Source organism: Lemur catta, chromosome 1 (assembly GCF_020740605.2).
Source record: "Lemur catta isolate mLemCat1 chromosome 1, mLemCat1.pri, whole genome shotgun sequence".
Taxonomy (NCBI): domain Eukaryota; kingdom Metazoa; phylum Chordata; class Mammalia; order Primates; family Lemuridae; genus Lemur; species Lemur catta.
Genome location: NC_059128.1, coordinates 7,228,990 through 7,254,132, shown reverse-complemented (window position 1 = coordinate 7,254,132; position 25,143 = coordinate 7,228,990).

Genomic DNA, 25,143 nt, shown 5'->3' with positions numbered 1-25,143 from the left:
TAAGTGCTTGCATGCATTGACTCATTTACTCCTCACCAAAACCCTGGGAGGTAAGGAGAGTCACTATTCCCATTGTACAAATAAAGGAAGCTGAATCACAAGAGAGGTTAAAAGTCAGTGGCCTGCAGATGCAAGAAGTACGTGGCCAAGCTTGTACTGAAATCCGGGCGATAGGTCCTCTGTCTACACTCAGCTGCTCTATTGCTGTTATTAATGGTAGCTGTCCCCACAGGGCTGTTATCTGGCTAAAATGATATGATGTTTGAAACTTCTTAGAGCAATGCATCACTCATAGAGTCATTCAATTAACATCAGCAATTGCTGAGTGCCATTGCTACTGTCACTTCTGAAGCTCAGGATGACCTCAGAAATGCAAGTTCAGGAGAGGAATATGTTCCACAAGGCTGAGGGGGTGCTTCCAGGGAGCAGGATGAAACTTTTCTCTGCATTTTAAAAAACATTTTTGAAATTCGACCATTTCAAACAATTCTGGGAAAAGAATGTTTAGGATTTCATTCTCAGCTCTTAGGCAGAAAAGAGTGAGGGGAGAGCTGTGGTCTAACAAAATAAAAATCTGGCTACTTAATCACAGATAATGCCGACAAAAAATAAAAGGGATCAGTTTGTAAAGGAACAAGGAAACTGCATAAGCAGCTCTCTGATAGGCTCAGATATTTATCATAGTTTTTCCCTTAAAATGTTTTAAATAAAATTATGCCTTACTTCTGCTTAAAAAGTCAAAGAATACAAGAATTTATGATAAAAAGCAACAGTGCCAAAGCCCCATCCATATACTCAATCCAATCCCCTAAAGAAACCACCTTTACCACTTTTTATTATTAAATTGTCAAAATAATAGGCTTATTATACTCTTATTTCTCACTTTACCAACATCAGATATTATGTATTGATTTTCTACTGTGATAAAATGGTTTAGGTCACTTACATTACTTCCCACTATTTTTTTTAAACTCAGTCAATTTTATTTACTATTTTAACTTATCTATTACTTACTAGCATAATTTTGAAAATAGACTCTTTTTTTAGAGCTGTTTTAGGTTCACAGCAAAGACGAGTAGAAAGTACAGGGATTTTGCTTATTTCCCCTGTCCCCACACATGCATAGCCTCCCCAAGATCTACATCCCCCGCAGAGTGGCACTAAACCTACGATGGCACGTCATCGTCACCCGAAGCCCACGGTTTACATTAGGGTTCACTCTTGATGTTGTGAATTCTATGAGTTTTGACAAACATACAACGACATGTATCCACCATTGAAGCATCATAAGAGTAATTTCAGTGCTCTGAAAATCTCCTGCCCTGTCTCTTCAGTCCTCCGTCCCCACTAGCTCCTGACAACCACTGATCTTTGTTTTCATGGTTTTGCCTTTTCCAGAATGTCTGACAATTAGAATAATACAGCATAGATTCTTTCCAAATGGGCTTCTTTCTCCTAGTAAGATGCACTGCAGTTTCCTTCATGCCTTTTATGCTTTTAGAGCTCATTTCATTTTAGTGCTGAATAATATTCCATTGTCTGGATGCACCACAGTTTAGTTATGCATTTGCCTATTGAAAGACATCTTGGTTATTTCCAACTTATAAATAAAACTGTTATAAATGTTCATGTGTAAACTTTTGGGTGGTCTTAAGTTTTCGACTCATTTGGGTAAATACCTAGGGGTGCAATTGCTGAATCTTATGGTAAAAGTATGTTTAATTTTGTAAGTAACTGTCAAGCTATTTTTCAAAGTAGTTGTACCATTTTGCATTTCTGCCAGCAATGAATGAGTTCCTGTTGCTCCATATCCTCACCAGCTTTGATGTTGTCTGTGTTTTGGATTTCGGCCATTCTAATAGGTGTACCATGGTATCTCATTGCTCTTTTGATTTTCATTTCCCTGATGACATATGATGTGGAGACCTTTTCAAATGATTATTTGCCATTTGTATATTTTTTAATGAACTATCTGTTCAGATCTTCTGCCTATTTTTCAATGAGGTTATTCATTTTATTATTGTTGAGTTCTAAGTGTTCTTTGTATATTTTGGGCAACATCTTTTATCACATAGGTCTTTTGCAGGTTTCTTTTTCCTCCCAATCTATGGATTCTCTTCTCATTATGTTGATAGCGTATTTTTCAGAGCAGAAACTTTTAATTTAGTGAAGTTCAACTTATCAATTTTTTTATGGATTGTGCCTTTGATATCGTATCTAACAAATCATCACCAAACCCAAGGTCATCCAGGTTTTCTCCTCCAGTCTCCTCTAGGAGTTCTACAGTTTTGTTTTTTACAGTTAGGTAAAATTTTTTAGCTACATTTTGAATACATTTCTATGATGAGTGTAAGGTCTATGATTCTTTTTTTTTCTTTCTTTCTTTCTTTCTTTTTTTTTAATACTTGGACGTCCAGTTGTTCCGCCACCATTTGTAGAAAAGACTACCTAAACTCGATTGTATTACCTTTGTTTCTTTGTGGTATATCAGTTGACTATACTTATGTAGCTCTATTTCTGGGCTCTCTATTCTGTTTAATGAATCTGTTTCTCTATTTGTTCAGGAATATCACACTGTTTTGATTACTGTATCAATATAATACATTTTGAAATTGGACGATGTCAGTGCTGTGAATTTGTTCTTCTTCAATACCATGTTCACTATTCTGGGTCTTTTGCCTCTCCATTTAAACTTTAGGATCTGTTTGTTGACATACAAAAAATAACTTGCTGGAGTTTTGACTGAGATTGTGTTGAATCTATAGATCAAATTGGGAACAACTGACATTTTGACAATATCAAGTCTTCTTATCTATGGACATGAACTATCACTCCATTTATTTAGTTCTTTGATTTCTTTCATCAGATTTTGTAGTTTTTCTCATAGATTTTGTACACATTTTGTTAGATTTATGCCTAAGTATCTTGCTGTGGGGTACAAATACAAATGATATTGTGTTTTTAATTTCAAATTGCAATTATTCATTGCTGTTACATAGAAAAATAATTGATTTTTGTATATTAATTTTGTATCCTGATTTTCCTATAATTGCTTATTAGTTACAGGAGTACCACTGTCATTTTAATTAACTATTGATCTTCTATTTTTTATTCCATAAATTTGGCAGTATGTCCCCTCCCTGCCATCTCTCCCCTCCACCCCCCTCCTGCCTCCCCTTTTCTGGCAGTTATTCTATCATTTTTATCTTATCCAGTGGGGTCCCACAGACCTTCTTCTCTGTCATCTCACTTACCTCTTTCTTGTTTTATCTTTGGTTGACTTTACAAATGAAAATGAATACATAGCCTTACATTGTTATAAAATATCTTCTGACATATCCTGTTGACTTCCTCTGATGTCCCCGTATTTAGTCAGATGGCTACAGAGTTACCTTCCTGACTTGCATTTTCTTTCAGCAGGACCCTGGATTGAATCCGTTTTCTCCCCCTACATTGTCTCTTCCTTTTTTTTTTTTCCTCACTCTGTTGCCAAGGCTAGAGTGCCGTGGCATCAGCCCAGCTCACAGCAGCCTCAAACTCCTGGGCTCAAACAATCCTACTGCCTCAGCCTCCTGAGTAGCTGGGACTACAGGTGCTGCCTCCATGCCCGACTAATTTTTCTGTATTTTGTAGAGATGGGGTCTTGCTCTTGCTCAGGCTGGTCTCAAACTCCTGAGCTCAAACAACCCTCCCACCTCGGCCTCCCAGAGAGCTAGGATTACAGGCATGAGCCACCACGCCCGGCCTGTCTCCTCCCTTTATGTCCCACTGGTTTGGCTAGAGCATGTCTTCCAAAAACATTTTCAGATAGGGCAGTTGGGAGGTAAAATTTTGAGTCTTTGAAAGTTAAATAAAAACAAACCCCAAAAACATTATTATACCTTCACATTTGATTGATCATTTGGGCAGGTACAAAATTCTGGGTATAAAAAAAAAATAGAATTTCTTTAGAAAAGTTGGAAGAACTTGTTTTCTGATTCTGTTCTCTGTTCATGGTTGTCAAAGACTGATGCCAGTTTAAATTTTACTTTTTGGTGGGTAATGTATCTTATATTTTTCTGTTGTTATAATTTGATTCTTTTCTTTATCATTAGAGTTGTGAAATATACAAATGAAGATAGGTGGATTTTTTTTTCGACGTGTTTATATACCTCTTGTATTAACCTGGATGGAGCTGGAGATAGGTGGATTTTGGATGACTGAATTTCCATACCCAAAGAATACCAATCGAAGGAATAATACCAACTGAGGTCAACAACTCTGCTTTGGCACTTTACAATTACCAATTTTTTTATTTCAACAGCAAGAGCAGGTAAAATCTTCTCATTTGACATGAATCTCAAATAGAGTACAACTTTATTACCTTTAGTCCTCATGTTTTACCTTAGATTTATAGAATTATTCATCCTATCCATCTGCTACTCTGTGTCCTCTGACCCACATTTCCACGTTTCCTTACTGCCACCCTGCCCCCTGCCCCTGGCAACCACCATTTTGTTCTCTATCTCTGTACGTTTGATTTTTTTTTTTTTTTAAAGATTCCACATATAAGTGAGATCATGCAGTATTTTTCTGTTTGTGTCTGGCTAATTTCACTGAGCATCTCAGCATAATGTCCTCCAGGCTCCTCCATGTTGTGTCAAATGGCAAAATCTCACTTTTTTAAAGGCTAAATAATACTATTATATATTGAATGTATATATACACAGACATATATATATATATAAACACACAAACACTTACAATGGAATATATATACATGTACACACACACACAATGGACTATGCCTGTGTGTATATACGAGGGCTGTCTGGGAGGTAGCCAGTCATTGTTAATATAAGGAGAACATACCACATGGCTGGATACTTTCTGGACTGCCCTTGTATGTATTTATATATATGTGTGTGTACACACACACACACACACACACACACACACACACACCAGTTTCCTTACCCATTCATCTGATGACAAGCATTTAGGTTGTTTCTATATCTGGGCTGTTATGAATAATGCTGCAATGAACATGGGAGTGCAGGTATCTTTACCTTTAAAAGGTGATAGTTGCATTTTCTTTTGCTATGTACTCAGAAGAATAGCTGGACCATATGGTGGTTCTATTTTAAATTTCACTGGAAATCTGCATACCATTTTCTATAATGGCTGTACCAATCTACATTTCCACCAACAGTGTACAAGAATGTGTTCCTTTTCATCCACACCCTCTCCAACATTTGTTATCTTTTAACTTTTTGATAACAGCCATCATACTGAGTGTGAGGTGATATCTCATAGTGGTTTTAATTTACATTTCTCTGATGATTAATGACCTTGAACACTTTTTCATGTATATGCTGGCCATGTTTATGTCTTCTTTGGAGAAATGTCCGTTTAGGCCTTTTGCCCATTTTTATAATTAGGTTTTTTGTTTCTCTACTATGAGTTGCACAAAGTCTTTATAACTTTTGGATATCAACCCTTGTCAGATATATAGTTTACAAATATTTTTTTCCCTAAGCAGTTGGCTGCCATTTCACTTTGTTGATTATTTTCTTTGCTTTAGAGAAGCTTTTTAACTTGTTGTAGTTCCACTTATTTAATTTTGCTTTTGTGGCCTGAGCTTTTAAAGTGTAATATCCAAAAAAGTCATTGCTAAGGCCCATGTCCAGGAGAGTTTCCTCTTTTTTCTCTTCTATAAGTTGTATAGTTTCTCGTCTTACTTCTGGGTCTTTTATCCATTTGAGTTGATTTCTGTGTATGGTGTAAGATAAGTGTACATTTCATTCTTTTGCAAATAGAGATCTTGTTGTCCCAGTGCCATTAATTGAAGAGATTGTCCTTTTTCCATTGTGTACTCTTGCTACCCTTGTCAAAAATTGGTTGGCTGTATATATTAGGGTATACTTCTGGGCTCACTATTCTATTCCATTGTTCTATGTGCCTGTTTTTATGCAAGTAGCATACTGTCCTGATTACTATAGCTATGCAATATGATTTTAAATCAAGAAATGTGATGCCTCCAAATTTGTTTTTCCTTCTCAGAATTGTTTTGGCCATGTTGGCTTAAGGATGAACCTTTCTGGCTCAATGCTCTGACTTTCAGACTCTCTGGGGTGGAGGTTCCACCTTCTAGAACCCATGAAGGTGGCAATCTATCCACATACCTTGACAGTGCATTTCACATACTGGGGCTCTCTGCAGTGGCCCCACCCATGTCACGGTTCTCCATTGGGAAAGGTGTTGTGTCCCCAGAGCTCAGCCAGGTCACCCCATCCCCATGGCTCTTCTGAGGTCCTGCCCTTTGAAATCAAGGTGGAGGCAGCCCTGCCCTGTGGGCCCATGGGCTCTGGGCCTATAGTGGGAGCTCAAATAATCTCTGAATCACCTTCAGGTACCTTCTTCCCTTGTGATGAAGAATCATGCTGTTTACAGCCAAATAGTTTAATGGCCCAGTCCTGTAAGTTCTAAGAAGTTTAATAATCTTCCCTTATTTTGTCCCATTTTCTGTTTCATTTAGTCCCAGCTGGTAGTGTTGCTGCTGGTATGGTCACGTCTGAATTCCTGGCTTTTGTTGAGATGGTTGATTAATTGCACAGTTCACATGCTTTATCAAATGGTTGGTTGGCTACACCCTTAGTGTTATCTTATAAACACACCTCATTTTTATAATATGGGCAGGCTGAGAATTTTGTATATCTTTAAGTTCTGGTTCCCTTTTGCTTAAAAATTCCATCTTCAATTCCATTATTTTCTTTCTCATTTTATTATAAGCAGTGAGGAGGAACCAAGCTGTTCCTTCAACACTTGGATATCTCAGCTAAATATCCAATTTCATCACTCACAAGTTTTACCTTCCACAAAACACTAGAACATAAACACAATTCAGCCAAATTCTTGTCCACTTTATAACAGGGATCACTTTTCTCCAGTTTGTAATAAGATTTTCCTTATTTCCATCTAAGACCTCAGCACAACAGTCTTTACCATCCATAGTGCTACCACTATTCTGTTCAAGATTACTTAAGTATTCTCAAAGATGCTTTCTCTATAGCTCTTCTATTTTATTTCTGAGCTTGCACCAGAATCCCCTTTAAATGTTTATGTCTGGAAATCTACGTTTTATTTAGCATGCACCTCAACATTCTCCCAGCCTGTACCCATCACTCAGTTTCAAAGCCCTACTTGTTATCCAGGTCTACATTTTTAAGTACTAGGTACAGCAGCACCCCACTTCTGGTAGTGATTTCTGTCTTAGTCTGTTTGGGCTGCTATAACAAGGTACCACAGCCTTGGTGGCTTATATTTATTTATTTATTTAAATTTTTTTAGCTATAAGGTCTCATTTTGTCACCTAGGTGTCACCAAAGCTCACTGCAGCCTGGAGCACCTGGGTTCAAGTGATCCTCTGGCCTCAGCCTCCTGAGTAGCTAGGACTATAGGTACATACTGCCATGCCTAGTTATTTTTTTTTAATTGATTTTTTGTAAAGATGGAGGTCTCACTATGTTGCCCAGGTTGGTCTCAAACTCCTGGCCTAAGGAATCCTCCTACCTTGGCCTTCCAAAGTTCTGGGATTACAAGTGTGAGCCACCATGGCCAGCTTGGTGGCTTGTAAACAACAGAAAATTATTTCCCACAGCTCTGGAGGCCGGGGATGTGAGGTCAGCATTCTCCCAAAGGCCCCATTTCCTAATATCATCACTTTGGGCATTAGGATTTCAACATAGGAGCTCTGGGAGGGACAGAAGCATTCGGTCCATTGCTGAGGTGGAGCTTGGCTTCATATGGAGGAGTGAAGCAGCTTCTTTCTGTTTTCCCAGGGCGAGATGAGAGTGAGCAGAGGGGCACTCCGAGGCAGCAGGTGCTGGTGAAGGCCTCGAAGGAAGGGCTGAGCCCGCGTGGCAGGACGAGCAGCTCCAGGAAGATGCTGCACAGCCTGAGGCTGGTGCAGAGGCACGGCCATAGTGGGGTCTTGTTGTAAGAACGGACAGAAGCCCCTGAGAGCTTTAAGGAGGAACAAGGTGAAGCAGAAAACAGTCGAAACTAGTGGGAACAGCGGTTTCAATAATATCACTCTGCTGCCACGTGCAGAATGGATTGAGGACACCAAGCTGTGTGGGGAGGCTCATTGTGAACGCCCTGCACCAATCCAGATACGACGGCCACTTGCACGAGGATGTCAGCTGCAGAAATGGAGAGAAACAGACAGTTTGGGAGAGATGAGGGTGGAAAAGCCAGAGGACCTGGTGACTGGTTAGATACGAGGAGTGTGGAATCAAAGGCATCTCCCAGGTTTCTGGTTTGTGCTCCCCATGGACTGTGGTGCTGCTCCCTGAGACAGACAAACCAGAACCGGGCCAGGTATGTGGGAAAGACAAAAAACGGAGTCAGTTAGGATGGGGAGGGATGTTCGAGGGCAGCAGAGAACAGTCCTGACTGAGGAAGGCAGGAGAAAGCCGCACGGAGGAGGCAAGATTTGGAGCAAGTGGCGAAGACTCCCCAGACACCGCACTTGGGCATAGCGGGATGGTTACAGGGGAAGGGACATTTTCCACAGAGGGAGCACCCAGGGTCTTATGGAGGCTCTTGGCATTTTTGTTCTTCCTCTTCTTCTTCTTCTGTTTTTTTTTTTTTTTTTTTTTTTTTTTTTTAGCAAACTTTGTATTGAAGTTTAGCTTACATACAGAAAAATGCACAAGTCATAAAAAATGCAAGTCTGCAAAATTTAATAAAACAGCTCATCCATTTTCTTGGGGAAGGGGTTCATTCTTCATGCTTTTTTTGAGAAAAAAGTCCCATTTTAACTGTATCTAATTCAAAGTTACATCAAATTCCTGGAAATAAGTTGGGAAGAAAAATTCATTCTGTGAGTTTGGCAAGAAATAGTGGGGTCGTTATTGTGACAGTAACAATGTAACTAGAAAACTCCCGTAATCTGTGCTGCACTGGAAGGATGCAATGGAGAAGACTGGCAGACATCGCTGCTCCCAGCCTGGCCGCATCATTAGCAATTGCAGACTGTACAAGGATGAGTTCAGTTTTAGAAATTTTGAGTTCCAGGTGTTCAGAGAACATTCAAGCAGAAATGCCTGGGGGAACAGAAGGACAGAAGAATGCACGGGTGCAAAGTCACAAGAGAGACTGAGGCTAGAGGGGACTTTTGTGAGGCTACATTTCATCATGTCATCCTTGAGGTTCTTGGTGGGGAAGCGTGGATCCTCAGAATGAGATGGCCATGATTTGTCTTCCCTCCCTACCCCCTGAAAGGAAGAGAAGTAACTGGAGTGCCTGTTACAGACTTGAAAGTGTGGTTCTGGAGCAGGACAGAGTGATCAAGGCTGGAAGCAGGGCTCTGGGTGCTGTCAGTGTTTGAGAGTAGCTGAAGCCTCAGGTTGGGACAGGCTGGTCCAGGCAGTGGAGGGCAGTGAGATGAGCCCACACTGCTGAGGCCGCAGAGGCCAGAGCTCAGGGCAGAGACCTCAGCTGCACCTCTGCGGGCCTTGCTGCCCAGCCTGCCCAGGCCCCAGGGTGGATCGGTGGACAGCGGGTGGGGGAGCACACATGGCCCTGCCACAGAGGGTTGAGAGCCAGAGTGCTCTCCAGATGTCGACGGTCGATCACAGACAATGAGGAGGCTGCCTTTTTCTCTCTCCCAGGACCCCTAACACAAACTGTCTGAACCACAACAGTTGAGTCTGAGCATATCAAATAAGTAAGGCAAAGAGAGACCCCATGAAATAACTGTGTGGTTAGTGGCTTGTGGGGCTGTGTGTGGGGTGCAGGGGGGCGGGCTGCTCCAGAGAAAGAAACTTGCTTTTAATCAATGTGCTAATCCAGGACATAAGCTCTCCTTTCACTCCCTCCCTCATCGAGTTTCCCAGGGCTCAGTCCTCCCTCCCTCCCCTTACTGGCTGAATGGAAATTTGGTCCAGTTTTTTTTTTTTTTTTTTTAATATAGATACATTAAAAAACAGACACTGATCTTCAAAGAAGCCTGCAATTTCACTGGCGACGGAATGTTTATAGCCACAATTTGTTTGATTCTGATAAAATGCACATGCCCCGTTATTCCATTTTATTTGGCATCCCAAGCCAGGCTTGCTACATGCATGGGTTTACGCTTCCCAGTCAGCAAGGCAGGGAGAGGGGAGAAGGGGAGAGGAAGAAAGAGAGAGAGAGACCCTTCCTGGAGCTGTGGCCACATCTGTCTGTGGGTGTCCCAGATTGCATAGTCCCAGAGGCCATCTACTGTGGCAGGAGGGGACACAACCCAGGGATCAAGATGACGAGCTGGAGGGACATTTCAAACAGTCCCAGGGCTACCTTATTCCATACTCAAGAGAAACACCAACCTTCCCAGCTCTAGTTGAAGCTAGAATATAATCTCCCCAGTTCTTCTAGAGAGGCTATGTGACAGAGGTAGGTGAGTCTTGAAACCGAAAAGATGTGGACTTAAATGTCAGCTCAGTCACTTTTCCCCTGTATCACCTAGAGCAAAGCTTTCTCTGAATTGGTTTTCCCCAGCTGAAAACCACAGACATCTCTCCTAAGGATCAGTGTGAAATTAAACAAATCGGAGCCAGCTCCACAAGACAGGGTGGCTGGAAGGAAGCAGAGGTGCAGTTTTTGCCAAGGAGGGGAACCTGGAGAAGTGTTCTAGGTGCGGGGCTGGGGGAGGCAGGAGATACCTCGGCACGCAGGCATGAGCTCACAGCATTGCTTGGGGAGAAGGAGAAGTTCGGGGTGACTGGGGTGTTTGGTGCATGGATAAGAGCAACAGGAAAGGAGGCTAGAAGAACAAGTCAGGTTGTGAGCCATGCGGAGGAGGTTGAACTTCTTTCTGCAGGCAACAGAGGGCTGTGTGGATTCTAAATAGAGAACCAAGCGTGTTTATACTGCGCTCTAGAAAAGCGACCTTTAGCATCATGGATCCATTGCCAGAGTGAGAAGAAGAAAGCAGCTAGGAAGGTGAAGGTTAGGTGATGCTCCTGCCCACCGTGCGTGTGCTACTGCTTCGCCGCGGCAGTAAGGGGCCCTCGTGCGATGGTGAAACGCGGTGGCCCTGGGGTCAGGTCCCAGCTCTGCTCTGTGCCAGTTGTGAAGCCTGGAAAAAGTTCCTTAAACTCTCCGTGCCCCAATGACCCTACCTGTAAAATGAGAATGACTGTAATGTGTATTCTTAATATGGATATTGCAAGGATTAAATGAGTTATAAACACAAAGAAAAAAAAACACTAACAAATACTTAAAAGAGTGTGCATGGCAAATTCTCACACTCAATGTGTGCCAACTATTATTACTAGTGAAAACTTCAGGGCAGTATGTGTTCTAACTATGCGCTTTCTGTACATTATTCCACTGAATCTTTGCCCTGAAAGACATGTTCTACTTTGATTTCTTTTTTTCCTAATAAAAACTAAAGTTCAGAGAAACTGAGTAATTGCCCAGCGTGGTTAGCTGCTACTCGGAGGAGCTGGGACGTAAGGCCAGTTTGCTTCCAAACCCACGGCCTGAAACATTCCTGTGGAAAGAGGGACCGAGATCAGGGATGGAAATCTCTAGGTCTTCATTCTTGAGTTTCAGGGAGTTTATAAAACAGTCAGTGGAGATATTGCTGATGGGAAGGCCAGCTTTAATGGTTTTGAAACTTGTTCCCTCCCTCCACCCCATCCTTGTCCATCTGGGTGTGTGTGAGTGTGTGTGTACATGTGTATGTGTGTGCATGTGTTTGTGTGTGTGTGCGTGTGTGTGCACATGGAAGGGTGATTGGCTGGGTTGGCTCTGGCCAGAGCCAATCGTTCTCTAAGGAACTGTAAGTGGCACGTTGCTTTTGGCCGGATCCAAAGGCAGATTTCTACATCTTTACTCTTCTAAAGTTCCTTCCTCTCTTTCTCCCCTTCCCTCAGCTATATTTGGTGGAAGTGTAAATCTGACGAAGATTAACTCTTCTTAAAATCAGATAGACTTTATTTCAGAAGCTTGGTATAATTTTATTTCAGAAGTAAATTTGTAATTATAATTTAAAATTTCTCTACAAGACCCTGACACCAATTTTCGGTTCCCAGTGCCAGAAAACAAGAGAACAGTGGGATGCTGGGGGTGGGAGAGCCCTCAGCCCAATCCCCTGCCCCCTGTCCTGCAGCCCAGCCATGCTCCCTGGGTCACCACCCAGCCGAGCTTCTGGGGGTCGCTGGCTGTCTTTGGTGTTTCTTGGCTTGTGGAAGCATCCTGATCTCTGCCTCCCTCCTCACGTGGTGTTCTCCTTATTTGCTTCCCTCTGTGTCCAAATTTTCGTTTTTTTTTTTTTATAAGGACACCAGCCCTACTGGATTGGGGCCCACCCTGGACTCCATCTTAACTAATTACATCTGCACGGACTCTACTTCCAACTGGGGTCACATTCTGAGGTTCTGGGGACTTCAAAATATGACTTTTTGGGGAATACAACTCAACCTCTAACACAAGCTTAATAGTGTCCTCTCCACCGGGCCCCTTGCAGGCATCTGCGAAGTCCACCTGGCCCTGTCAAGGTTTGGTGTACAGTCAGTGAATTTTGGTCAAACACCTCCTTTCTACCATTGAGGACCTGAGGTCCAAGTATGGGTAAAGCAACGCTCAGCTACAAGGTCTGAAGTGTCCGGTGGGTTGAAGGTCCCCAACAATGGCTCTCCCAAGGTGGCACCCCTGGTGACCAGTGGAGATAGAATGGACCCTTTCTCAATTCTGGTCCAGTCGTCTCTGCACCTCCAGTCCAGCCAGAGAGGAAGCAGGAGCAGCGCTGCCGTTTCAGGCTTGGTGCCTCGGAGATGGGTGAGCAGTCGAGAAGTCAAGAGGGAGGGTTGGTTTGGGGAGGCAGGTGACAAGCGGGGCTGTGACAGGCTAGGTGCATATATGTGAGGTGACATCCTAGGAGCAATGTCCAGGAGGCAGTGGGTAAGGTGGGATTGACGTGCTCCTGTCTGCCCTCCCAAAAAGTCAAATGAGAATCTTCTCAAATCTGGCGAAGACGTTATCAGGGTGATACTTTGTTAGAAATTTAAGCACATTTGTAATTTTTCCCCTAATATAAGTTTATAATTAGGGAGCATTACACATATTTGCAGAGTAAAGGTATTGAGGTAAAACACAGTTTCTCAGTGTTTTATTTTAGATGACAAATGTCCTTTTGTGTGTTACTCTTATGAACAGCAAAGGAGGGTTTTTTTTTTCTACCAAAATGCCAGTTAAATTATATTTTGATAATTTCTTCAATGTGTCAGCTGCCAACAGCATTTTAAATAATAAGAATTAGATCCCTCCTAAATAAGGCAGTAATTCTATTAAAAAATGCTGGAGGCCCCAGAGCTCAGGGTCTAAGGAACTGAACCATAAGCTTGCTTCGAGGTTTACAAAATTCTGAATACCTGAACACAAATTTACCATGCTTCTCTAGAGAGCTGCTGAACACCATAATCCTAATGAGGAATGGGTGTGCAGCTCTTAAGAGATTAGACACATTCCTGTGGCTCTTCTTACTTGGGTGTCTCTAAACCTCGTGACCAGGTTGGAATTACCTACAGTTGACCCTTGAACAATGCAGGGGTTAGGGGTGCTGACACTGTGCAGTTCTAAATTCACATATAACTTTTGACTCCCCAAAAACTTACTAATAGGAGCCTACTGTTGACCAGGAGGCTATATATAATGACATAAATAATTAACACACAAATAAACTAGTATCTATATATTTTTTATGCATTCATGACACACCTTTTTCTTTATTTCTTCCATATTTCTAGGCCATGTAGTTTGTCTGTGAGTTTGTTCAAATTGTCACAAATCTCTAAAAAAAATTTTCCAATATATTTATTGGAAAAAATCCATGTATAAGGGAACCTGGGCAGTTCAGAGCTGTGTTGTTCAGGAGTCAACTGTCTTCACTTTACAGAAGAGAAAACGAGGCTTAGAGAAAAGAGAAGCCCCAGCCAGGGCTGTACGAAGAGTGGATGGCAGGGGTAACGTAGCCCCAGCCACCAGACTCCGCAGTGCCACACTCCTCGGTCACACACTAGAGGCCAGGAAGAGCCACAGCCAGGTGCCATGACAATATGGTTCCAACATATCCTACTTTTTGGGGTGCTAGAAATGGCTGTAAAAAATGACTTGACTTTATAGAGCTGAGGACCTGAGGCTTAGAGAAGAAATAGGCACTAGTAAAAACTAATTATTCATGAATGATTACTGTGGCTCGGGCCACAGTTCTTGAGCCAATTTAAAGTCCTACATTAACATCACACAATTCTATTGTTCTCTTTGTCACCAATGTCATTATCATCTATTTATTTTAGAGTTGGGGGAATTGAAGCCCAAACAATATTTTTTTAAAAAAAAAACATTATTCGAAACACATAGTGAGTTCTTAACAGATTTTGTAATATATATATATATTCTCTCAATTCCCTTTTGCTGTAACTGTATCTCTATGTACCTGCATATCATTATGTTCCTATGGAGATGTCAAATGCACTCTCTTTACACCAGTGGTCCCCAAACTTTTTGACACCAGGGACCGGTTTTATGTAAGACAAATTTTCCATGGACCTGGGGTGTGGGGAATGGTTTCAGGATGATACAAGCACATTACATTTACTGTGCAGTCAAACCCCCTGCTAATGACAATCTGTATTTGCAGCCGCTCCCCAGTGCTAGCATCCCCACCTCAGCTCCACCTCAGATCATCAGGCATTACATGCTCTTAAGGAGCCCACAACCTAGATTCCTCCATGTGCAGTTTACAGTAGGGTTCGTGCTCCTATGAGAATCTAATGCTGTGCTGATCTGACAGGAGGTGGAGCTTATGCAGTGATGTGAGCGATGGGGGAGCAGCTGTAAGTACAGACGAAGCTTCCCTCGCTTGCTTCCTGCTATGTGCCCTGGTTCCTAACAGGCCATGAACTGGTACAGTCCCTGGCCCTGGGATTGAGAATTGCAGCTTTACACTACATGTCTAATTTATTAATATTTAAAATAAAAGGTTTGGAAAGCAAGGAATCCAAGGTACCCCGAATGAAGGGTAGATGTGAGAAAAACTTGTGCCAAAAATTTGAGAAAATTCTTTAGAATTTTCTGACTCATTTAAAAGTAATTTTAATTATAAACAAGTCAATCAAAAAACTGACAGATACAAAAATATTGTAACAAAATATATTTACTCAATATCTAGTATCCACAAATGTAAACATTTTGTTATTTTTTATTTTGACTGTTTTATATTCTAATTGCCACTCTGTAGAAAGTCAAAGCCCCTTGCGTCCCTCTCTGACCCTGCTTCTCTCCCTCTAACTCCAGAAGTCTCCAGGATTTTGAAACTGACCTGCATTCTCCTCACCCATATTTCATACCGTTATAACTCAGGTATTTGTAATTCTAACTACAGTTTGTAGAATGTTTATAGAATTGTGACTTAACTGGCATGATACTAATTTCTAAAAAGCTTTTTAAAAGATTTATATTCACAAAATGTATCAAATATGAAAATGTACAGATAATAATAAAATTGACACAGATATTTACATAACACAAATTTGACCATGTTTTATTTTCTTCAGATTTTTTTGAAAGAAATAAAACACTACCGATTTGTGTTTTATTTTATTCAGTTTTTTTTTTTTAAAGAAATAGAACATTACAGATTTGGCTAATGGACCCTGTCTTACGATAGATACCTCCTCCCACCCTGCATACAATTCCATTTCTCTTCTTCCCTTCTCTGAGAGAATCTTTTTGAAGAGTAACATAAAAATAACTGTGTGTTACTACTCTTTTCTATGTTTTCTACATTGGCTGTATTAAAGTAGCCTTAAATCATAAAAACTATTGTGTTGTGAGTTCTTTAAGATTTATAAACCTGGTCTTCTTATCTCTATTTCTGTAACAATCTATTCCCTATTTGCCTCTGTGTATAAATTAATTTTGGAGAATTGTCCATGTTGATATATCATACTTTATTCATCTTAATTGCCATTTAACATACCATTTATTTATCCATTCTTATTTTAATGGGCATGTAAGTAGTTGCTTTATTTTATTTTTTCTATTACAGACAATACTACAGTGAACATCCTTACACATGTATCCTTGCACATTTTTGTCAATATTTATTTGGGGAATAAACGCATCCAGAAGTGGAACTATAAGTCATTGATTACTTGCATCTCAAAGTTACCAGATTTTGCCATGTTGCTCTTCAAAGTGGTTGTAACAATTTATATTTCTACTAGTAAAACAGGAAATTTCTGTTTTCTCCATATTCTCACCAATGCTTGGCATTGTTAGACTTTTTTAAAAAATTGCAGATTCTTAATGTTGTGAAATAGGAATACATTGTCTTAATGGCATCATGTTGTTTAATTTGCACTTTTATGATTACTAGTTAGTGGGAGTATCTTTCCCATACCTGTTGGTCATTGAGTTTTTTTCTTCATGAATTATCTTTTAAATTCATTGTGATTTTTTGAAATCACTCAGTTAATCCTCTAATTCCAACCAAACACAACAGTACAGGTTAGAATCCAGTTTTCTCCTTTTCATATTGGCAACTCCTCTCACTGTAGTGAGAATATATATCCTCAATATATTTACTCATTTGCTCTAGTCTAAAATACACAGAAAGCAATTTCAGAATTGCTAACTGATACTACTTGGAAAATCAAACCTACTAACTAAAGTTCAATATTTATTTACAATTCTTTACGTGTAATTTACATATTTTGAAAGGAGCAATCTTAAGTGTACCATTCAATGTGTTTTGACAAATGAACATGCCCCTGTGAACCACACCACTGTCAAGATCTAGAACATTCTCATCTCCCCAGAAAGTTCTTTGTATTCCTTCCTCGTAAACCATCCTCCCCTACCTTCAACTGGGGGCAAGCACCATTATGATTTTTCACCATAGAGTAGTTCTGGGTGTTCCGGGACTTCATACAAATAAAATGATACCATGTGTTCTGTTTTGTGTGCAGCTTCTTAGCATTAGGTTTGTGAGATTCATTTGTGTATCAATAATCCAGTCAATTGTATTGCTGAGTAATATTTTATTATATTATGCTTTTCTCACCCATTTACCTGTTGGTGGACATTTTGCTTACTCCAGGTTTTAGCTATCATGAATGAAGTTGTCATGGATATTTTTGTACAAATTTGCATGAAGACTGATGTCCTTATTTCTACTGAGCAACTTCCTATGATTAGAGTTATGAGGTTAAAAGGTTAGTTTATAATTAAAAGTATAAACTGCGAAACTTTTCCGAAAAGGTTATGCCATTTTGCATTCCCACTGGCAACATAAGGGATGTATGTTCCACATCATCACATCATTTTACTTTAAAAGATATTATTTAAGCCTTTCCAGTGGGTATGCAGTGGCATCTCATTGCAGTTCCAATTGCATTTTCCTGATAACTATTGATGCAAAGAAGTTTTCGTATGCTTATTGGCTTATTGCTATGAAATATTGCTCATTTTCATGTCTTCTTTTAAGAAGTGTTTGTTCATGTCTTGTGTTCATTTTAAAAATTAGCTTTTTTTTTTTAGACTGAGTTGTAAGAATTCTTCATATATTCTGGATAAAAGTCCTCTATTAGATGTATATTTTATAAATACTTTCTCCCAGTTTGAGATGTTAACATTTATTTTCTTAAATGGGTTTTTGAATAAACATAATTTTTAAAAATTTTAATGAAATTTTTATGGCTATCGTGTTCTGTGTCCTGGCCAAGAATATTTTACTCTCAAGTCATGAAAATGTTGACCTATTTTTTACTAAAAGCTTTATAGTTTTAGCTTTTATGTTAAACTAAACTTGAATTTTGCATATGGTGCCAGGTAAAGGTTGAAGTTCATTTTTGTTCCCAGGTGAATATCCAGCTTGTAGAAAATACTTTGTTTTTCTCATTTAATTGCTTTGGCATATTTGTGGAAAATCTGATAACCGTAGAGAGGTTAGTGTCCTTGATTCCCTATTTTGTTTCATTGTTTATTTGTCCATCCTTATGTCAAGACCACACTGTCTTATTAAATGTCACTATATGGTAAGAATTGGCAAGTCCTCCAGCTTTGTTCCATTTCTCAAGATTGCTTAGGCCATTTTAGTTTCTTCCATACAGTTTGCTACATTTTAGATTTTCTGAAATAAATAACTTAAATTATTGTAGGTCAGCAATTAGCGTAGCTATTAGTGTGGAGGTCTTATATATCTTTTGTTACATGCATTATTATTTCATTATTTTAAATGCAGTTTTAAAATTTTATTTTCTAGTATATATATATAAAATTTACTCTTGTATACTTATCTTGTATCCCGACACCTCATTAGTTCTAAGTGTTTATTTATTTATATATTTATTTATTTATTTACTTTGTAGGTTACTGAGTATTTTCTAAACAGACATGTTGTCTGAGAAAACACATTGTTACTTTGTTACTTCTTTTTCTCAACTATTTATGCTTTTTATTTATTTTTATTTCTTATTTTTCTGACTAGGACCATCTTTGTCTTGTTTCTAATGTTAAAAGAAAATAATTAAGTTAATTAAGTTTCCCTTGAGTATGATGTTATCCTTAGGTTTTTCACACAATCCCTTTATCAGATTGAGGATGTTTTCTTCTATTTATTTTGCTAAGAGGTATTTGTTTTTGTTTTTTAATCATGAATAGATGCTCAATTTAGTGAGATGAATTTTCTCTGGCTATGGTTGATTTTCAAATGTTAAACAAACTTTTCATTCTTCAGATAAACCTCATTGGTCTGATGTTTATAATTTTTTATATGTGACTATATTAAATTTGCTGATCTTTTGTTAATAATTTTAAAATTTATACTATTATAATAAGAAATATTGGTTTATAATTTACTTGTAATATTGTCAAGTTTTATTATAGTAATGAGTTTTGTTGGTCTCATAAAACAAGTTGGAAAGTGGCCTCTTCTCTATTTTCCAAAAGTGTTTGTGTAAGTTTGACATTATTTTGTCATCAAATGTTTTATGGAATTCAATAGTAAAACCATCTGGACTTCGAGTTTTCTGTTTCAAGAAGAACTTTTTTTATGTATATGTATCTTTTTTGATATATTTATATATATGTTATATATCATATATTTTATACATACAAACACACACATACAGTTGACACTTGAATGATGCAGAGGTTAGGAATGTGAGCCACACACACAGTCGAAATCCACGTATAACTTTAGACTCCTCCACAACTTTACTAATAGCCTACTGTTGACCACAAGTGTGGCTGTTAACAGAAACAGCAGATTAACACATATTTTGTATACTATACATATTATAGTCTGTATTTTCAGAATAAAGTAAGCTAGAGAAAAGAAAATGTTATTAAGAAAATCATAAGGCAGAGAAAATGAATTTACAGTACTATACCGTATTTATCAACACTATAGGTCATTTGCTCACAAGACGAATTGTCTGTCTGAACCTCAATCTATGGTACGTATCAAGCAATTTAACTTTTTTGGTGATGTTATGACTTTTCTCTGCTTCTTGGGACCACCTTCAGCATCATTAGTAGCACTTTGTTGGGAACCCACGATGTTATAACCCGTGGTTTATGATATCGCACTAAACACAATGAAAAATACATGAGAATTGTGAGAAATCACTTTTTACTGTGATAAGCAATTCACTGGAGAGGTTCACTGTTCATGGAGAAATGTTTAGCTTCACACTATGTTTTAATCGGATATTCGGAACACTTGAGCTCACCTCAATAGCAACAGGAAGTGACTACAAAATTATTACAGTAGTACGGTGTGACAGACTGTTAATTCTACGCAGTTATGGTTTAATTCTGCACCCTTATGTATGTTTACATTTCTCTTGACTGCAGATAGCACCATGTATGGTCTGCAAGTGTTTGTGGAGTAAGTTTTGATACATTTTAACTCCTTATAATAGATTTGTGTATATTTTTTGGTAATAAATGATAAAACAGACTAGTATCTACATATATTTTATGCAATCATTACATATACAACTTTTTCTTGATTTTTTTTCCATATTTCTGGTCTATATGGATCTTTTGAGAATTTTTTCCAAATTTTTACAAACCTCCAAAACGTTTCTCAAGGTGTTTATTGAAAAAAATATCCTCTTATAAGTAGATCTGCAAAGTTTAAACTCATGTTGTTCCAGGGTTAATTGTGTACATATATTCAGATTTCAGAGGTTAAATTTTGTCTTATGTCAGTTTTGTAGGGATTTTGTCCATTTTATTTAAATTATTAATATTTTCTTATCCTTTAAAAGTCTACAGGATTCCTATTGATATCTTCTTATTCTTTTTGATATTGGAGATTTGATTTTTTCTCTTATTTTTTAAAATTATCTTTGCTAGGACTTTACTGACTACATTAATAATTTCAAAAAAACCCTTTTGTCTCAATTTTATTTGATATATGCTTTCTACTTCATTAATTTTTGCTCTTCATTTCACTTTTTAGTTATTTTGGATTTACTCTACTCTTCTTTTTTAACTTCTAATGATAGAAATTTAGATAAGAAATTTTAGAACTTTGTCCTGCTATAATATAAGCACATAAAGTTACAAATTTTTATCTGTGCATTGCTCTGGTTGCAACCCATAAATTCTTCTAAATTGTGATTTCATTGTAACTCAATTGAAAATATTTTCTAATTTTCCTTGTGATTTCTTCTTTGAACACTTATTTAGAAATGTATTGCCTAATTTCTAGATATTTGGGACTTCTTTGGGTACCTTATAATAATCTTTAATTTAATTTTATTATTATCAGAGAATATGTTCTTTAAGATCTTGTTATTTGAAATTGATTTAAGCTTTTTATGGCACAGCCTATGGTCTATCTTGGTGAACAGGCCATACACACTTTAAAATAATATGTCTTCTGCAGATTTGGGGTTTACTATTTTATAAATGTCAACTCAATCAATGTAGTTGATATTTTTGTTAAGATTTTCTATATCTTTACTGATATTTCTATCTAGTTACTCTGTAAGTTATTTAATTCGGAATTTCTGTTTTTAGGTGCCTATAACTTTTTTTTCCTAATGAATTGACTCTTATTATAAAATTTCCATCTTTTGTCAGATAATATTCAGATATATCTGATAAATAATATCAGATATCTATATCTGATCTATCAATATCAGATAATATTGTTTCATAGTGCATTTTGTCTGATACTAACATAGCATTTCACTTTTCTTATGGTTAGAGTTTGCATACTATTTAATTTTCATTCTTTTACTTTCAAATTATAGTTGTCTTTGTATTTAAAGTTCAACTTTTGTGGCCAATATATAGTTTAGTTATGCTTTTAGGTCCAGTATGGATATCTCTGTCTTTTATTTAAAGTGGTTAGTACATTTCTATTTAATGCAATTATAGATAGTAACATATTTCATAATAGTGATAATTTATTTCACTATTATTCTTTTATACTAATCCATCATTTTTTAAAAAATATCTTCTTACTATTTTAGACTTTATTGTCATAATTTGGAATAAGTGATAAGTAATGACAAAATAACCCTCAGGATGATGAAAGAGCCAAACATTTTAGATACATGAAAAATAGGACCACATATATCTTGTCATGTATCTTAAATTTACAAATAAATGAGTTTAATGAACCCATGTGGTAATTGCAGGATAGAGAGATAGAGTGAATTTTATTCTATTAAATTTTTTAAAAAATGTTTTATTACTTGGAAGATGGCTAATAAAAAATAAAAAACCACAAAACATAAATTTTTCCAAATAGATACAACTTTTGAGAATAGAAACTCAAAAACTAAAATGTAGCTTAAGAGACCCAGATAGTTTATCAATGTTTCAAGTACTTGTTAGTTAATTCACTAATCTGGGTTATCTCTGAGACGGTTCATATTAATTGTTTTTTTTTTTAACTATGGTCACGTTTCCCTGTTTCTTTGCATATCTAGTAATCGTTGATTGTATCCTAGACATTATATTATGCATTGTAGAGACACTAGATTCAATTATATTCTTATGAAAAATATAAATTTCTTTTCTAGCAGTTAGTTAATATGGTTGGAGTAGAACTTCCAATTCTGTTTCCCCTGGTGAGTAGCATCACAAATGTCCTCTCAGTTCTTTTGTATTTCAACTGCTACTTTAGCCAGACCTTTGGGCATTTCTCTCAATTGTGTGCAAATAGTTCAGGAGTCGGCCAAGTATTTGGGCAGGGTCACTGAGGACTCACGCCATCTCTTCCCTGCTTTTCGAGATTTCTGCCCTTATTGTTTAGCCACGCTGGGGTCCTAATGCCTTCACCCTCACACATGAAGCTAGCAAGACAATGGCTTTCTCTGGGGCCATGCTGCACAGACACAAGAATTCTCTCAGGCAAAAAGCCACAAGCGCACTAATCTCACCCAGTTCAGTATCTATCTTTCAAGAATAGACTTCTGTCCAGTTTTTCCCTGTTAATGGTTTCTCTCGAGTGGCTTCAAATAAGTTAGAGGTTTTTTTTTCTCCTTTATAGGTTTTATAATTGTTGTTGTAAGAGAATTAGTTCAGCCAAGCTATTCCAACATTACTAAAAGTCAAAACATGGCCATTGGATTTCTACAAGTCCTATCTGGTTACTTTCTAATCTTATTATTCTTTTATCATAGGCCCCAGTGTTTTCTTATAGTTTTAGTCTTTCAATTGTCTTTAATTATTTCAAACACTTATTTTAAGGATGTCTTGGGTTATTCTAAAAGGCTATGGTCCTATCTCTTACCCCAATGTGGGCATTAAATTTCCAGACACTAAAGTTTATATGCAGATCCAACCCCTGTAGGTCACCACTAATGTTTGGCTCTGAGTTCCATCTTTATTAAAACCTAAAAATTTATCTTCTCTTGAACTGAACTATGCACCTTTACCTTTTATTTGTTATACTTGATCCTGCATTTTTGTTTTGTTGGTAGGAGGAGGGAGGTGGCTTCTCACCTTAGTATGGAAATAAAGCTCCAAGTCTATGGCTGAGTAAGAAGCAGCTATTCAATATAATAATCCATAGACTTACAAATACGAAAATTCAGAAATTTTATAATACAATAAATTCCAAAGGTTGATTTTTAAAAGGCAGACAAATTTCCTTGCCCTAAGGAGTGTCCATTTTACGTATCTCACCATACTCGATTCTGAACAGGTTGCCTCATAAACATGCGTGGGTTGTTTCTATCGGTTGTGGGAAGGAGCGCCTTCTCCAGTCTCTGCTGACTAGCACTCCTATGGCACAAGAGTTACAAAGGCTTTGCTGTCTGTTTCATCAGCAACTTTACCCATAATCTGTGGAAGCCATGATGGGAATGATTTTGAGTCTAAGGCAATTCACGGAGCTTGGGGGAATCCTCACTGATGCTGTTCTGATACTTCAACACACCACGATTCCTTGTTTTCAATTTCTCTGATTTCTTTGGAAGATTGGGCCAATGGAATGTTGAAGTTTCCAGTAACCCCAAACCTCCATAGTCTGTCACACTTCAAACCCGGAGCCGTGCACCCAACCGAGAATTCAAAACACTATTTTCACACTTCACTTCTGACCAAAGGAAATGTGGTATGCTGGCTTTGGCTTTGAATTTCAATCAATTTAATTCAAAATATATGAAATCAAAGTGTATTTCCAGAACATCTGAGAGAGCTACCGAGTGCCGAGCTGCTTCTCCCCTGTCCTGGCCAAGCTGGTTCTGATTTTGCATGTTTTAAGTCCCCGTTTGAAGTTCATCCATGGGGCTCAAGTTTTGGCTTGGCTTTCATTCCATGCCACATTGTACACTCACTTTTCATTTCACATGAAAACCAGGGGCAGGAGAACAAATGGGGATTGTGGTAACAAGGGCTTAGAATCATGTCCCCAGCGAGAGAAGCCAAATCTGAGTTTTCTCTATAAGTTTGAAATCAGACTCCAAGAGACGAAGTAGATATTTATTGGAAGAAACATCATTTAGTGAGGACCTATTATGTGCAGCATGGTAGGGTTTCATGTTAGAGGAAAAATAAATTGTAGGTTTTGTGCCTAAGCAAGAGCCAGACAAGTAAACTGGCAATTAGGATAAAATGTGCTGAATAAAGAATTCTAGGAGCACATGAATATAGAGGAACACAGAGGAAGACTTGAGAAGAGATCAGGCATTTCGGCTGGGTTTTGAGTCATGAGCAAGGATTTGCCTGGTGATGGGGGAGGGGAGGAAGCAGTAAAAAGCTAAAGTGGGGACTCAGGGAGGGGATGAGTGGCTGGGTCTGACCCAGATGCTAAATCCAATGAGTCGAGGTCAGAGCTGGGTTTGCTTGGCCAAGACCAAGGTAAAGGAGTTCTTAGCTGAGCAAAATCAGCCACTGAGAACCAAGCATAGAAGCCAAAGTAAAATCTCTAATGTGGGGACCAGTAACAATAATGCAACTGCGCATTGTTGAACATTCACTCACCATGTGCCAGGCAGTATTCTCATCATGTACGTGTATCAGCTCCTTTCACTTTCCTGCCCATCCGGGACTGTATCTACTAACATGCTCATTCCCATTTTATCGGCAAGGAAACGGAGTCAGGGAAAGGACAAATACAGCCCCTAAGATTACATAGATCACTAGTGGCAGAGACGGATGGACTCAAACTTCTGATAAAATAAACCAACAATTGCAGCTAGCACACTGGCAGGCTTATGGTGAGCCCTTTGAAGATGTGCCTTTCTTGGCAGATTGTGTTTTCAGGCAAGGTTGACTTTTGTGTAAATGTCCCCTTGTGAACCCACTGGAACCCATTGTTCTGGACAGCAGAGGGGCAGAGCCCTTTCAGAGAAGGACTGCTGAGGACACCAGAGTAGCCACTTTGATTAATGTGGCCAGTTAAGGTAAACAAAGAGATTGGCCGTTACTGGGCAAAATCAGTCACTCCAGGAGCCCCAGAGAGACCAGTTTCTGGACTCAAAACAAATTAAATCTCCAGGTTGGGAGGAACAGCTACAAATGGGGGTGGGGGACTCCATAGAGAAACAAGGTCTCTCACCTCTTGCTGTGGGAGTGGAAATATATATTGCGTTTCTGGAAAGTAAATCTGCAATACATATCACCAACTTTAACTTC